This window comes from Gambusia affinis, linkage group LG04, assembly GCF_019740435.1.
Source record: "Gambusia affinis linkage group LG04, SWU_Gaff_1.0, whole genome shotgun sequence".
Classification (NCBI taxonomy): Eukaryota; Metazoa; Chordata; class Actinopteri; order Cyprinodontiformes; family Poeciliidae; genus Gambusia; species Gambusia affinis.
The window spans coordinates 27,394,044-27,408,996 of record NC_057871.1 but is presented as its reverse complement, the minus strand read 5'-3'; the positions used below and the strand labels follow the sequence as shown (position 1 = coordinate 27,408,996).

At 38.2% G+C, this 14,953-nt stretch overlaps 1 protein-coding gene across 1 annotated transcript in view; it reads left to right on the top strand.

Moving 5' to 3' along the window:
- Positions 1-1,899: 1,899 nt before the first annotated feature.
- Positions 1,900-14,953, top strand: part of LOC122830344 (protein phosphatase 1 regulatory subunit 29-like) — a 69,846-nt gene continuing 56,792 nt past the window's right edge. The window contains exon 1 of the mRNA XM_044115621.1: positions 1,900-2,215. The gene's annotated coding sequence lies outside the window, so the exon portion shown is untranslated. The remainder of the gene's footprint in view (positions 2,216-14,953) is intronic.

The following is a 14,953-nucleotide window of genomic DNA, read 5'->3' as shown; positions in this document are numbered from 1 at the left end:
TGTGAAACACTCAGTCAAATGCAATCGATTTCCCACAATTATTTCATATTTTTCCATCGCCTGCTGTGTGGACATGTTTTTGACGTTTTTTTTAATTCAGTCCCTCCTTAAACTCTTTCTGTTTTTGAAAGCGTTTTAATCAGGTTTTGTTCGGAATTCATAGCGAGACTTTCCAGCAGTTCCATAGGCACGTTTTCTTAAAGGATCTTTTATGTTTTATTGCTTTAATAAAGGGAAATATTCTCAGGTTCAGACCCTGCGGATATGAAGACTTTAGGATGACAGCATTGTGGGGGAGGCAATGCAGTCAGCAAAATAACACACAGCTTCATTAAAAGTAGGATGGAGGGAGAGAAACTGAAAGTTGGCAGTTGCAGCAACGTGTACATCAGTGACCGAGTGCAGCGTTATTGATCCTCCTATTACAATATCAAGCTGCCACACTGCTAATTTACTAATGACAGTTTCAGCACAGGAAAACCTTCCCAACAGATCGCTCTGAGACTACTGCCACTTTCTGTAGGTCCGCTCGCAGGCCTGACGATTTTTCCTTTGGGTTTTGATAATGTATTGATAAACTGGCAAGGCCTTTTTAACAAGCGTCTCTTTTTTTTGCATAATATGTGCCACGTTTCAACTAGAAGTCAATTTTCAGCTATTTAGCATAAACCAAATGTTGTCAGTATAGCATATATATATATATATATATATATATATATATATATATATATATATATATATATATATATATATATATACCTTGATGGGATTTTAGGTTGATGTTTACAATAAATTTAAATTAATTGCACAGGTTTTAAACAAAATCTTAAAAAAACAAGAAATTACAACTAAGTATTCACAGTTTTTATACAATACCAAGAGGTTTATTCTAGTTTTTTTGTTAGTTCAATGGAGTTACTGTGTAGTATTCAACACAGCTATTTACTTCTGTCACATTTAGTTTTTATTTTGTCCTTATATATTTTTACATTTTTAGTGAAAAAATATCGGAAGCTATAACCGAATAAAATGGAGGTCTGCTCCAATTTGCATAATGTCTCCTAATAGTCTAATACTCATTTATTTTCACCAATAATATATTCTGATTTATTTTTGAGACATTTCTTTTATGTGTTGATTCACCTAGATAAATAATTTTGAGGTAAATGATTGTCTTGTTTGGTTTTCCAATAAAACAAGCAGATTTAAATATTAGGTATTCAAAACATGTCTTCAAAGGGTCACATACAGTTCAGACCAAAGGTTTGGACACACCTTCTCACTGAATTCAGTTCGAAAGTGTGTCCAAACTTTTGGTCTGTACTGTAAGTTTAGCAGTTCTATATATATGTTATGTTTTTTGAGGGCATAAATGGCTCTTTGGATTTACCCATAGTGTAGTCTTAACAGTTTTTCATAATTTTTGTTTTCTGGTTCTGGGAACTGATGGTCTAACGGGACAACACTTCGCTCCTCCGGTGTCTCCTTTTGACATTCGCCTTGAGTGTCTTGCTAAGACCGCAGGCGAGTTAAAGAGTTTGCTTCCCCTTGTCTGTCCCATAAAACAGATAAAGAAGCTGTATTAAAACTGCAGCAGTTCACACTTATGCCAAATTTAAGTTTTCACCTCCCCTCTTTCTATAGTGAATCATCAGAGATAGCAACAACATCCAGATTAACACACACACACACACACACACACACACGCACGCACACCCACACACACACACATCAGTTGAAACGTTGCACCTGAAAAGTCTTCTTTCATGCATTTGAACTAAAAAGCAGTATTTGAGAACCTTGTCAAAGACACACACTTATAGCACATGGTCATGTTTACACTGGACTAGTTGCCTGGCAACAAATCATTCTCTTATAACAAAAAACAAACTTTTTTGAATATGGACATGGTACGAAGTAAAGGAGAAGAGATATCGAAGGATGAGGTTGTAAAAGGCTTAAAATCAGACAGCATTCATTGTGCAGAAGGTCAAAAACTGGATGAAATATTGAAATATTTTTGAGAGAGGATTCAAAAGTCTATTTTAGAAACACGTTGGCAACAAGAAAGAAGTCTGTCGTTGCTAGCCTCTGATCTATTAATAGATCTGTACAGTATCTGTACTGCATCATTTTCTGATGGTTCACTGAGCATTGAGCTGTATGAAGTAACTAAAAGTAGAAGAACAAAGACCATCACCTAGCGTCAACAAAGGTATTTAAGAAAATCATATTTAACTTTCTATTTTGCTAATATTTACAATTTTACTGAATAAACATGGATGGACAGACGGACGGATGGATGGACAGACGGACGGATGGATGGACAGACGGACGGATGGATGGACAGACGGACGGATGGATGGACAGACGGACGGATGGATGGACAGACGGACGGATGGATGGACAGACGGACGGATGGATGGATGGATGGACAGATGGATGGATGGATGGACAGATGGATGGACAGACGGACGGATGGATGGATGGATGGATGGATGGATGGATGGATGGACAGATGGATGGATGGACGGACAGATGGATGGGAGATCATGAACTCAGTACCAGATAATTTATCTCGAATTGCTCAAAATCAAGGTTTAAGCACAAAACCCCAACAATATAGATATAACTTTGACACAAACTAATCAGAGGTAAACAGAACCAAGCACTCTGCCCGTCATGTTTGGACAGAAGTGTGAAGACGGAAAATAAAATTGCGACTAGCATTTTCACATTTTCAGATGATTGATTAAACAATACTCTAGAAGTTGTTCAAAGCATGAGATATTGACCTGTCTGCTGTCTTTCTCTCCGTCTCCTTGTTGCTGGTTTTTGCAGTGATGTTCTCCAACAAACCTTCACATCACATCTGTATGGATGCTAAGATTAAATTACCAAGTGTCAGTTTGCATTTACTATTTCGGCAACTTTTGTAGGCAATTGATTACCTCAGGTTTTCTGCAGGGGTATCTGGGTTATTGGACATGCTATACAAATCCAACACTTCTTACTTTTCGAAGACACTATGTTGTCCACATTTGCCCAGTGGACATTACCCATAACTCTTTGGAACTCTATTTGCTTTAATATTGTTCAGAAAAAGACATCCATTTGCTTCTGTAGGAGGGGGTTGGCAATATGGACTTAATGTTTTATCACAATATTCTTTTTGGTACTATTGTGATTATTATTATTATTCCTTCCATTGCTTCTTTTTTAGGTAATTTTATGGCTGTGACTGTATGATACATAAATCGTAGCTCCACAAAAAAATTACTGTTCTTGAAAAACACACCTGTTTGTAAAAGAAATGTCACATGTATCACTAAACAGCCCACAGTCACTGGATTTAATCACATTTCAAAATCAATGAGAGTATTTGGTGATACTGTCATTGAAGACATATTAGAGGCAATAGTACAAAGAACAATCCCAACAGGTGTGATTTCTTAAAACATAATTAATTGGAAGTTATTGTGACACCAATTTTAAAAGAAATTTATCACAGTAAATAAATGATACAATAAATTCCCACCATATCAGGGGTGTGTGATATGGACTTCAAGAGTTATCACGATAAAAGTTCAAGTACTACAGGAGTTTTTTTTCACAAACATACACAATAGAGTTGTGACGATGCCCTCTGAGTTAAAGGTTTAGAGTCGAGTACCACCCATAATCCCATAAACGGTTACTAGTTGTTAATCCCTGTCATAGGAAGGCTTTGTGTGGTCGTTCAAACACGCCGCTTGCCCACAAATACGTCTGGGCTACGACATGCCTAACTGGATTAGCCTGCGCAGCTGGTGCAGAACGGCAAACTCTGCTGGAAGGTAATTGAGAAGCTACATACCGAGCTGTAGTAGGCCTCGCGCTCACACACTCTGCGCATGAAGTTATATGGGGACGTGCTCGAGAAATGAAAAGATGAATATGCTTAATATTGAGAACGCTCCCAATCCCATGGCGACGACTGTTTATTATTATTATTATTACTATTATTTTTTTGTCTTCCTGTGTAAACACAAATATTTCCTCTGAAATGTTTTCTGCTGCAGGGTTTGATGAAGAGGAAAATAACGATGTTGGTCTCTAACTGTGTCTCTCTTCATATAATCTTTCAGCTGTTGATGGAATATGTTTCCCTGCCCGTGTGTCTTATGTTCAAACACGAAACGGATTCAAAGCTCTGTCTGGCGCATCAATCTGTTAGAACAAGGCTTGTCTGTCGGAGCGAGCTTAGCTCTGAAAGATGGACCGTGTCGTGTGAATCTTACTGTTTTTCTGCATAACTATGCTTATTTTATCACTGATTTGAAAACACAATTAAAGGGATTTTCCTCTCGATGGGGAATATTTTGTAACTGTATTTAGTGTTTCCTGACTGTTAAATCAACTGGACAAGAAGTCAGAAATCATTCAGCTCTGTTTTTGTCCAACACACTTTGTATAAAAAACCCCTGTAACATTTGTTCCTCATTTTAAATCAGAATAAATATTTATTTATTTGGGTGTCAATATATTTTCCATTTGCTTTGTTCGGTCTTTTTTCCCCCTGCTTTTTAAACTCTGAGGTTTTCATACGTCGGTCAGTAAGATAGTGTCATTATGCTCGGTGAAACCACTCTGGAGGGCCCTTCTGCACCCTAAATACAAGTTTATCCCTCTCTTGTTTTCCGTAAACTGTGACGCAGTGGTCCCCCGCCTTTATTACCCTACAGACCGTTAGATGGGAGGAGAGGAATTTCAATTTCCAACCTGCCGTCTGACTGTAGTGTGGAATGGAAATGGGATGTTTCCTAGTGGCAACATCAGATTTCCGTTGGTGCACAACTGGGCATGATGCCACAATATGATGTTTTGTGAAAGACTGCCAGTGATGTCACAACACACCTGGAATCCTACCAGAGATTTGTAAGCGTACTTTTTTTTTTACAGTAGTAAAAAACCTGAAACCTGCTGTTGTTCTACATCGTTTCAGACCTTGTAGGACAGGGATGTCCAAAGTGCAGCTCGAGGGCCAATTGTTGGCCCTTTGAAGGGTTTTGTGTGGCCTCGATTAATCTATTTTGACGATTAATCACATAAAAAATATTGCCACATTCGGCAGATTTTTCCACTTAGTCAGGAAAAAAGGATAAAAGTCAGCAAACCGTACACAGCTGAGACCCTCTAACAGTGACTTGTCCTTCTCTGCTTTTGTGTTTCATCAACATGTCAGATGTTGTAATTCTTTTTTGCTGGGCAGAAAAAATTAAAAGGAAAATAACTGACAATAAAAATGACTTTGAATTTCTAATAATAGAAAAGACCAGAGTACTTTAAAATTGGTTGATTTTTGGCCTACAGTCCAAATCGTTTGGCCTCTCCTGCTGTTCCAGTGCAACAGAGAGTCGAAGCTACAAAGTCTTTCATTTCTGCGTGGATTACTGCGTGTATTATGTGCTGATGCACATGCGTCCTGAAGCTTCCTTTCATGTGCTAACATGCATGTGGATCTTGTGGGAGAGATGCAGCCCGAGACTTTGTTTCTCTTTTCCTTCAGCCCATTGCTGTGACTTTCTGTCTCTAGACACTGGGAACTTTCTTTTTTTTTCTTATCCACCAAAAACATACTGTAATTTAAGTCCCTGTCCGCACCATGCCCCTGCTAATTACACATAATTCCCTTTTAAGTTGCTGGAATTCACCAAAGTAGAAGAGAGAAAGAGAGAGACGGAGTAAGCCGGTGTGAGAAAGAGAGAATCAGACAGCCTGAACAAAAACAGATACTTATCCCACCGTAAGACGGTCTGGCGTAATGGGCTCCCACATGGAGCCGGGATGGCTTGCCCACTTTTAATGACCCCGAAACATAAAATATTGAAGTTGCCAGACACCACCACGTTCTTTTCATCCACTTTCTTTCTCCCACACACTTCTGAGATCTTGTCATTTCTCACTGTACCCTTCAGTATGTTCCCAGCTCTCTCCCTATATCAGCATCAGGGATGAAAATGATTCTCACAGTGGAAAGAGAAAAAAAAAAAGAAAAGAAAGAAAGAGAAATGACAGTCCTGGGGGGGCTTGAGGGCCTTTTTCTCTCTCTCCCTCCCCCCCTCCAGTGTTTTAATAATTCATTGATGCATGACATTTTTTGTGTCGTTAAGCTGCTAAATATGACCTGGAGATCGGCTCTTGAGTCATTATTATTTTATTATTATTATCACCACTATCTCTCAACATCCAAATCAGTGGCTCCCCGTTTCTTTAGTCTTCTTATTCATTCTGTTTTCTCTCCACCTACACCGAGTAATTAGGAAAGCTGACCCACTAACATGATCCGGTTCACACATATTGCATGAATTGCAGCACTTCGTCACTAAAATGACAACAAAAAAAAAAATAAATTCCCCCCCAAAAATTTGGGAAGACATTTTTTTGGGAAAACAAAGTTGCAGCTTTGAGTATCGACCGATACGATGCTGACCGGGTATGATATCACCATGAATCATGCATACTTTTATTACTTATTTTGTTGTCTGGAATTTTAGGAAACAGCTCAATCAAGTGATATTAAGAACAATAGTCAGCAACAATAAGTATGAGATGAACTTTATTATTAACCACTGGGTCTATAGAAATGCTGGGGTGGACTAAATGCTGGATCAGAGGGCTTATTTTGGAAAGTTTAGAAACAGGCTCATAATATCAGATGCCCTTTTTTGGCTGACATCAAAGCAATTTCCGATATTAATATTCGATCAGGACATCCCTTTTGCAAAGTCAGTTTCAGTGGGAGAAGGTCACTAAAGCCTTCTCTTAATTTTGTTGTTATCTGCTAGAGAGCAAGAAAATAAAACGTTTTGGCCCACATGTAAAATGCTAAAGCTAATACAACATATGACACACCATCACACCATTCCCATGACTCAAAGCTGTTCCACATCATGTTGTGAGGATAGTTTTTTTCAACAACTATAGTTGATCACCTGAGTCATCTTCAGGTGAGTCAGGTGAATGGTGGAAGAAACCAATTTAGAGGAAGGCAGAGACTGGAAGGAAAAAACAAAAGGAAGATTCAGTGATCCCAAACATACAGCGGAGCCAGAATGTAAGGCTTTTGATTACAAGTCTTGACTTAATTCTAATTAAAACTTTAAGGCTTTATAGCAGACGTTTACAAACACTCTCTTTCCAATTTGAAGGATGGGTTTGACTTAGGGTAGAATGGTGAAAATATGGTCAATTTATAGATGTACAGACCTGGTAGAGACACACAGGCAGTTCTACAAGGTATTCATCTCACACTATTCAGAATGTAATTATTTTTGTGGTTTATCCTGACCCAATTAAAATGATCCAAAAGGTGTGAAGAATTTTCCACAGCTCTATGGCCTCATTATTCCCTATAAACAAGTAGCACGTGAAAAGAGGGATTATCCATAAAACAAAAAGAAGTTGGGTTTTAAAGCGTACTCCCCATCGTGTTCAGTGCATCCCACACCGTCCATTTCATTCAGCCAAGCTGTGGCTTTCCTTTCATAATGCTGGTGTGCTTAAGTCATCATATTTCTGAAATGGTGAATCCCATCAATCAAATCGCTCCTATAGAAAACAATGCCGCTTCCTTCTGTTGCTTATGTGGCTTCAGCCAAAACAGCAAAATCCTGTGACCCCTTCTCATCCATCCAGAGCTTTTAGTTTTACTTTCCGCTACCTCCTCTGCCGGTTCTTGCACACACACACACACACACACACACACACATAGACACACAACACAGAAAAATCAAGAACATTTGTGTTTGAGACTCACTCGGTTTTCAAATACTCTCTGCTTATTTGCTCTACCAGATATATTGTTTTAATCTGTTGCTGAGATGCTAGCATAAGATGGTGTGCTGGGGGTATTTTCTTACTCTTCTATAAGACCTTTTCCTGGGGATCATTTTGAAATTATGCAACTTATTGAGCAACAACCATTACATAAATACAGAGGTGGGTAGAGAAGCCAAAAATTGTACTCAAGTTAGAGTAGCACCACTTCAACATATTTTTACTCAAGTAAAGGTCAAGAGAAGCCGTCCAAGAAATTACAAAAGAGTAAAAAATTGCATGGCAAAAAATCTACTCCAGTACTGAGTAACTGCTGAAATTATCAATCATTTAATATTTAAAAATTACGTAATCCGACAGACAGACAATTAAGTGGAAGTTTTGGTATCTTATAGATGAAAATGACAATATTTCATGTACGTAACAAAAAATTAGGCAAAAGAAAATGTTTCCAGTGTCTTTGAATAAAAAACTTTTTTAATGCAGGTCTGTGTCTGAGTCTGGTGCATCTTTGGTCAAAACATGTTTGTTTTTCTTTCAGTGGGTAGATAAGCCAGAAATTTTACTCCAGGAAGAATAGAAGTAATTCGTAATAAAATTACTCAAGTAAATGTAAAAAGTAGAGCGTAGAAAAAAAAAACGCTCCTAAAAGTCTTTTCTCTAAAACGTAACTCAAGTAAATGTAATTGAGTAAATGTTGCTAGGTGCTACGTAACGCTGCTTACATGCAATAACTGAGATTCTTGACCAAACTCAAAATCACAAACCATTTCGTTTGTTTGAAAGTGTTCCATTTATAAAGGTATTTTCTAAATATTACATGCTGGCAGCATATGATTGCTAACAGTATTTGTGGAGTTCTGTGGAGTTAATATGCTGTTGTTCTCGTTTACATCCAATTAACAGGAAATGCAACAAGACGTGTCAAAAACGGAGTGATCACAGAGTCACACTGTTAGGATGGAGCACTGCATTCTGATGCCGAGTATTTGATACTCTTAAAATGCAAATGCAACATTTTGATAAAACTATTTTTACTTATCAAGAAATGGCCATTTGTTTTACTCATCAGCAAATGTTTCAATGTTTCTACAGGAAACTAGCTAAAGATTTGTTCACTATTTTCACTTCTATCTATAAACGTTGCCATATTCTTGTCATTTTTAGGTTTGTTGGGTTTGTTTTTGACAGATCTAAATATCTGTCGGATAAACAAAAACAAGGTTTTTCTGCACATATGCTTTGTTCTTTATTTGTTCATTATTCAAACGTTTCTGCCATTGCAGTTAAAATGATGCTGATACAAACGGACGTCTCGATCCGGCAATAAGACGTTAGCATTCAAACTAAGGGAAGTGAAAACCACGCTGCTGACTTGGCGAATATGCATTACTTTCACTCTGTCGTCTTATTTCCTGATTCTTATGGTGTTTATTGTACAGACTTTAAGTTTAGGGTGGAAAGAAAAAGTCCCCCAGGATTTTTGACATTTATTCTGTCAATGAGAATCTCTTGCTTTTTCAACAATGCTAACCTGCTTTGCTTCTTTTCTTCTAATATAATTAACCAACAATAATTGTCCTGGGCACACAGAGAGACTGCTCAGTTGAAAAGCAAAGCAAAATCTTCAAGACGCCATTCATGATTAAGCAGTCAGTCCCTTGTGCTAAGGGCTCCTGGAACGGTGAAAACATGAAGTGGATAACAAATCATTTTCAAAAGGTGTTAGTAATAATAAGATTCTATAAAGTTGATGTCTTTAAAAGCCAGACAAAAGGTCACTCTCTTTCTGATGCAGTCGTCTGTTGCTGTGTCACATCATTTCAGGGATTTTAGCACTTAGCTTGTCTCCTCTTTCCCTTTTGTGTTCCGGCTGTTTTTTTTTTTTGTTGTTTTTTTTTTTTACCGATATCCTGTTTTCACCTGGGTTTTCACAGAACCAGATCTCAGTACCGTCTGCTTTTGTTGTGGCTGTTTCAGTTTTGAGTCTTGTCTTGGTTGGAAACACACATTTATTATTCTACATCATGCGGACGGAAAAGTTCCAGCATTTCTGTCGTCTTCTTTGTTCCCATCGCCGTGTTGTCCCCCGTTAGCTATTTTTGTTTGGTCCGTTTGGATACGACTCCACTGGATCCCTCATCGCTGAATAAAAAACGCATGAAATAAACCCGAAAAATGAACAGGAAGCTCTGTCTCTATTTGTCTGCATATTTAACGCAGCGCCTAAATGGGCCTTGAGGGTGCAGAATATTCAGGGTGCGACTGAGTAATTACTTTAGCAGCGATATTGCCATCTCGTTTTTTTTCTTCCTTAAGATTACCAGACCATCTGAGAGAGAATACAGAGACTTCCAATGCATCCCAGTGATCAAATAAATATGAGCTCAATTGAACAGTGATTGGGTCAGTCTGCCCTGTCCTTGGAGTGACTTCAGTCAATTCGATCGCCGAGGTGAATGAATCTTCATCAATGCAGATAGAGCCTCATGTTAAGATCAAGTAATATTAATGGCTACTCGTGTCTTGTATGTCTGAGCTGCAACATTGAACATGGCCAACAAATCTTAGCTAGAACATCACAGGGCTGGTGTGTGTCTCTGGGTGACAGGCGGGTTCACCCTGGACAGGTCACTGATCTTCATACGCCATCGCAGCACATGGTAGATATGAAGTGGTGTGACGTGGGATGCACTCAAAACAGACTGTTGTATTGTTCCGTTAATGTATTTTAGGCATCTTACGTATTTCTCAACAAGTGAACTGTGACCACAATCACAAGATATGGATTTTTAACACTCGGTTTTATTGGACTGTTGCCATGACCAGGGCCACATTTACAAGACTGTGGGCCCCTGGGCTAGAGCCAGTTCTATTACTAATGCAAATTATTACGCATTAATAAGTAGTCCTTTACATAACAGGGTATGAAGTGACGTATTGTAGCTTTTATACGGCCATGTTGTTCCTGAAACATTGTACTACAGCTTCCAACCTGCTAAGCCCAGTGAGACGGGTCAAACTGTGGTCCACCAGTTTTTGTGTTAGTAAATGTTATAGGAAATGTAATATAATTGGAAGACTTTGTTGACAATATTTTAAACACACAACTATAGAGACTAAAGTAATGCTGGATACATTCAGAGCCAGCCTGAGGAACTGAATTTTAACACAGATCCTGAATCTAGAACTTTAATGAGCGAAAATTCTAATAAATCTGATTTAATGGTTTCAGAGATGAATTAAAAGTGTGCTCCTGGCCTGGCGCCCTGTTCAATGCATCAACTATAAGCCCGTCTTCACTGTCACTGTAACTGGTGTATAATAAACCTAACATAAATAAACAAGCTTTGTTAGCCTGGTGAGGGTCAAATACTTGATTGTTGTTTCTACTTTTCTTTTTAAAAAAATCCCTAAATAGTAAGCAAATTCACTTGATATGGTTCTATGAGGTTTATATAACACAAAACATGTATTTCAAAAAGTCTTTGGGGTTCTGGGCTACTGGACGTCTTTTTGGCCCAAGACAAGAGACTCAGTTCCTGTCCACACTGCCATCTCAGTGGACAGATGGCACCAAGATGGCAGGTGTATTTGTGAAAGTTTGTGTAGACTGTCCATCATCATCTTGAGAGACTAGAAACGATCATCTTTTAAACCGACTTCCAGAGTGGAAACGTTTCAAAACGCCAGATTCATGTTTGAGTGTTTTTTTAAACATTGTTGCTCTATCTTTCTGTCCTGCGTGTGCTTTGTTATCGTAAATAACAACAATGGCGTCGTTCTGAGTCTTTTGTGTCCTTCTGCGGCAGTGCTACAGCGCCACCTATTGGCCCGGCATACCCGTTGCAGTATTTTCTGCGGTGCTGCGTCCGGCCGTGTGGTCTCTCTTAATCTTTTCTTAATCGTTTACAAAAACACACCTCGCTCGGGTGTGACCTCATGGATCAAACTGAGCTTTTCATGGCCAAAATAACAAGCAGACAAAAAAAAAACAGGAATGTTTTTCATCTAGGGGCCCCGTACTGTTTTTGTGAGTGGTTTTGTTTTGTTTTTGTTGCTGGTAACCAGTGTGGTACCTCTGGCTTCAATGCGGCGCTTTGTTTCAACTAGCTCAGTCAGTTCCCATAAAACATGGCAGCAGAGCGGCGCACGTTCAAATCATCCCGTACTGATTACACAGCTTTATTACAGGTGGAGTCCTATGCATTATGCACGATGGAAAGCTCGCAATTTCCCTCCCAGCAATTTGCGTCTACCTGGTGTGTGTTTATGAATGCGCGCGCCCATTAATCCAGAGTAAGGGGAACGGAGAAGTTACAGGGGTGGAGTTGTTGGGGAGGGAGGTGAAGACACACAAAATGCATCCATAAAGAAAACCCAAGTCTCATTAGTGTGACGGCGAGAAAGCAACATTTTTCAGACTTTGCTCTACCTCGTGTGTTTTTCTTTGGGCCCTTCTTTTTTAACTCTCTCATTTCCGTCCTCCCCTGACTCCTCTCACTTTCTCTACTCCTCGTTTGCTCTTTCTGTCATCGTGTTTGACTCCTCATTTTCAGCCGATCACGTCTTTGCTCCACACATAATGTAATTTCTGGCACAATCTGCCCGCATCTTTCATTAGATGAGTAGTTGAGAGCTGCTGGTTCTCAAACCCCCTCTGTCAGCAGAGTCCGTCTTTTCTGTCTCCCCATTTAACTCTGGTGGCTCCGTAATTTACTTGTCTCCCCTGTAATGTTACCGGCTCTTTCTATGCTGCAGACTCTGTAGGACTAATTCGGTTTTACCTCTGTCACTGGTAATTTGATTACTAGAGCTAGCAACCACATTCTGTCAAACACATCACTTTTGTGTAATGATTCCTGTTTCTATAAGAATCTTTCTTTTTTAGTCCACACTAGCGATGCACCGATCCGATACCAATATCTTTATCGGTCTCAATATTGAAAGAAATTCTGTGCTTTGAGTGATGTGATGCGTTATTATTTATTTTACATTACATTTAAAATTCCTAATTGCATTTTCTGAACCATTTGAAAGGTTTGCCACAGTTAATGTTTTACATCTTTGTCCAGTCGGCCTGTTGTTTTTGTCTGATGTCAGTTTCTTTATTGTTTATTTGACTGTTCTACTCCTACTTGCACTGACTGAACAAATTAAAGTTGTGTTGTTTTCACATGTTTCACCAAGCTTGTGAACCTACTGATGTATGTAATTATCATCATGAGTTATCAAATACATTTGGAAATCAGTACTTTTATGTTTTTTTAAAAAAAATGACATGTTTTAGGTTCAGCAGTTATCGGATATCGGTATCGGAAGGGGAAAAAAGTGGATTGGTGCATCCCCACTCCCCATTTCTTGAATATGTTACATGTTCTCTGTTATACTGTACTTCCTCCCTACCATTATCATTATTTTCATTTATCTTTCCCATAATGCATTTTGTTCCTTGTCCTCTTATCTTTAATGTAGTTCTTCTCATAGGTTTATTGTCTTGTCTTTTGTCCTATCCTAGTAATCAAGCCTTTATTAGCCTTACTTTCTGTCTTTGCCATCTTTTCATTTCTTTTCTTCTGCCTATGTTTAGCTATTCATTGCTTCCTCTGTTGGTTCTCTTCATTCTCAATTTCTTTCTTCATTCCTCCTCTCCTGTAAAAAACAAAACAAAAAACTTTTCACATCCTCGCTCTGATCATTTTGTATGACTGCTTTTGTCTTCCAGACTTCTGATGTTCATTCCTCTCAGCGCTCCTCCCATGGTTCTTATCTGTGGGGACATGTCAGTCACTTGGTTATTAATTCTCTTTTTCTTCTGTGATCTTTACTTTTCCATGATCGTCTCCTGCTTAGATTATACATCGACTCTCCTTTTACCTTCACATTTACATTTTTAGACACGGAACGCCTTGGAAAAATATTAAAACCCTCTGGACGTGTTTTGTTTTGTTTTTGTTGCCTGATTGTCACGATAGAAAAATAAATTTAGCGAGACGATAAACTGTCCCAGTAATTATTGTGATAAACGATAACATTGCTGTTTTGAGACTATTTTCGAGTAATAAATTGATAATGGCATAAAAATCATCCTCTCAACGACAGATAGAGTTTAATTTTGTAACACTTCATTCATTTTAAATATCCAGAATAAAACACGACAACTAAACACAATAAGTAAACAACCAAGATCATAAATGAAATGGATTATGACGTCACATCAAAATTTTAATAATTAGAATGGAAATGATCAAACTCCTTTTAATTCATCATGCAGTTTATTGATTATTTACTTATTGCAACAGCCTTAATAACAACCATAAACCTTAGAATATCTTATTGCTTTCTTTGTTTGGGTTTTCTGTGATATGAAACATCATATAAAATGCAAAATGATGCTTGCGTTTCAAAAATGTGTTAAAAATATAAGTATAAAAGGTTTAGTTTGGATTCGTATTGAGCGCCTCCGGCCTCGTATTGTGCTAAAACACATTTAACTGCAATTACAGCAGCAAAATAAGGGGTTTGTCTTTTCCCGCTTTGGACCTGCAGAGACAAACAGCGTTCATTCTTCTTTACAAAGTAGCTCAGGCGCTTTTCAAGTCAAATTTAGCTGTCATTCAAAACATGAATGTGCTTTAATTTGAACCACTGCGCTTTAGGTCTGGCTGTGGAGCTGTAGTCATGTTGGAATGTTTTTGCAGGTTTTTCTCCCACGTTTTCCCTCTTTTGTGCATTTGAGGTCTTCAAAGAACAGAAGGGTTCACGTTGAAATTAAAAGAAGGATGAATATTTACAGCTGACTTCACTGAATTAAGTTAAATAGTAAAAAACCCATGGTATTCATGTGCACCTTTTCTTTTAGGCTTCTCAATCATGTTTTGTTATGACGGAAACAACACAATGTGAAAAAGGGACAAAAGTTTTTCAGAACGTTGTTTCTTACGTTCTGATACTTCAAATCAGGTTTATTTTGGCTCCTCTGTTGAAAACCCATAAAAGATCACTAGCAGGTGCTGACTGCATGAAGATGACAAATAACAGATATTTTATTAGTTACACATTCATATTCTATCAAAGTTTGGTTTCACACAATCATTAACTTTGTAAATTCATAAAATTAATGTATTGCACGCAG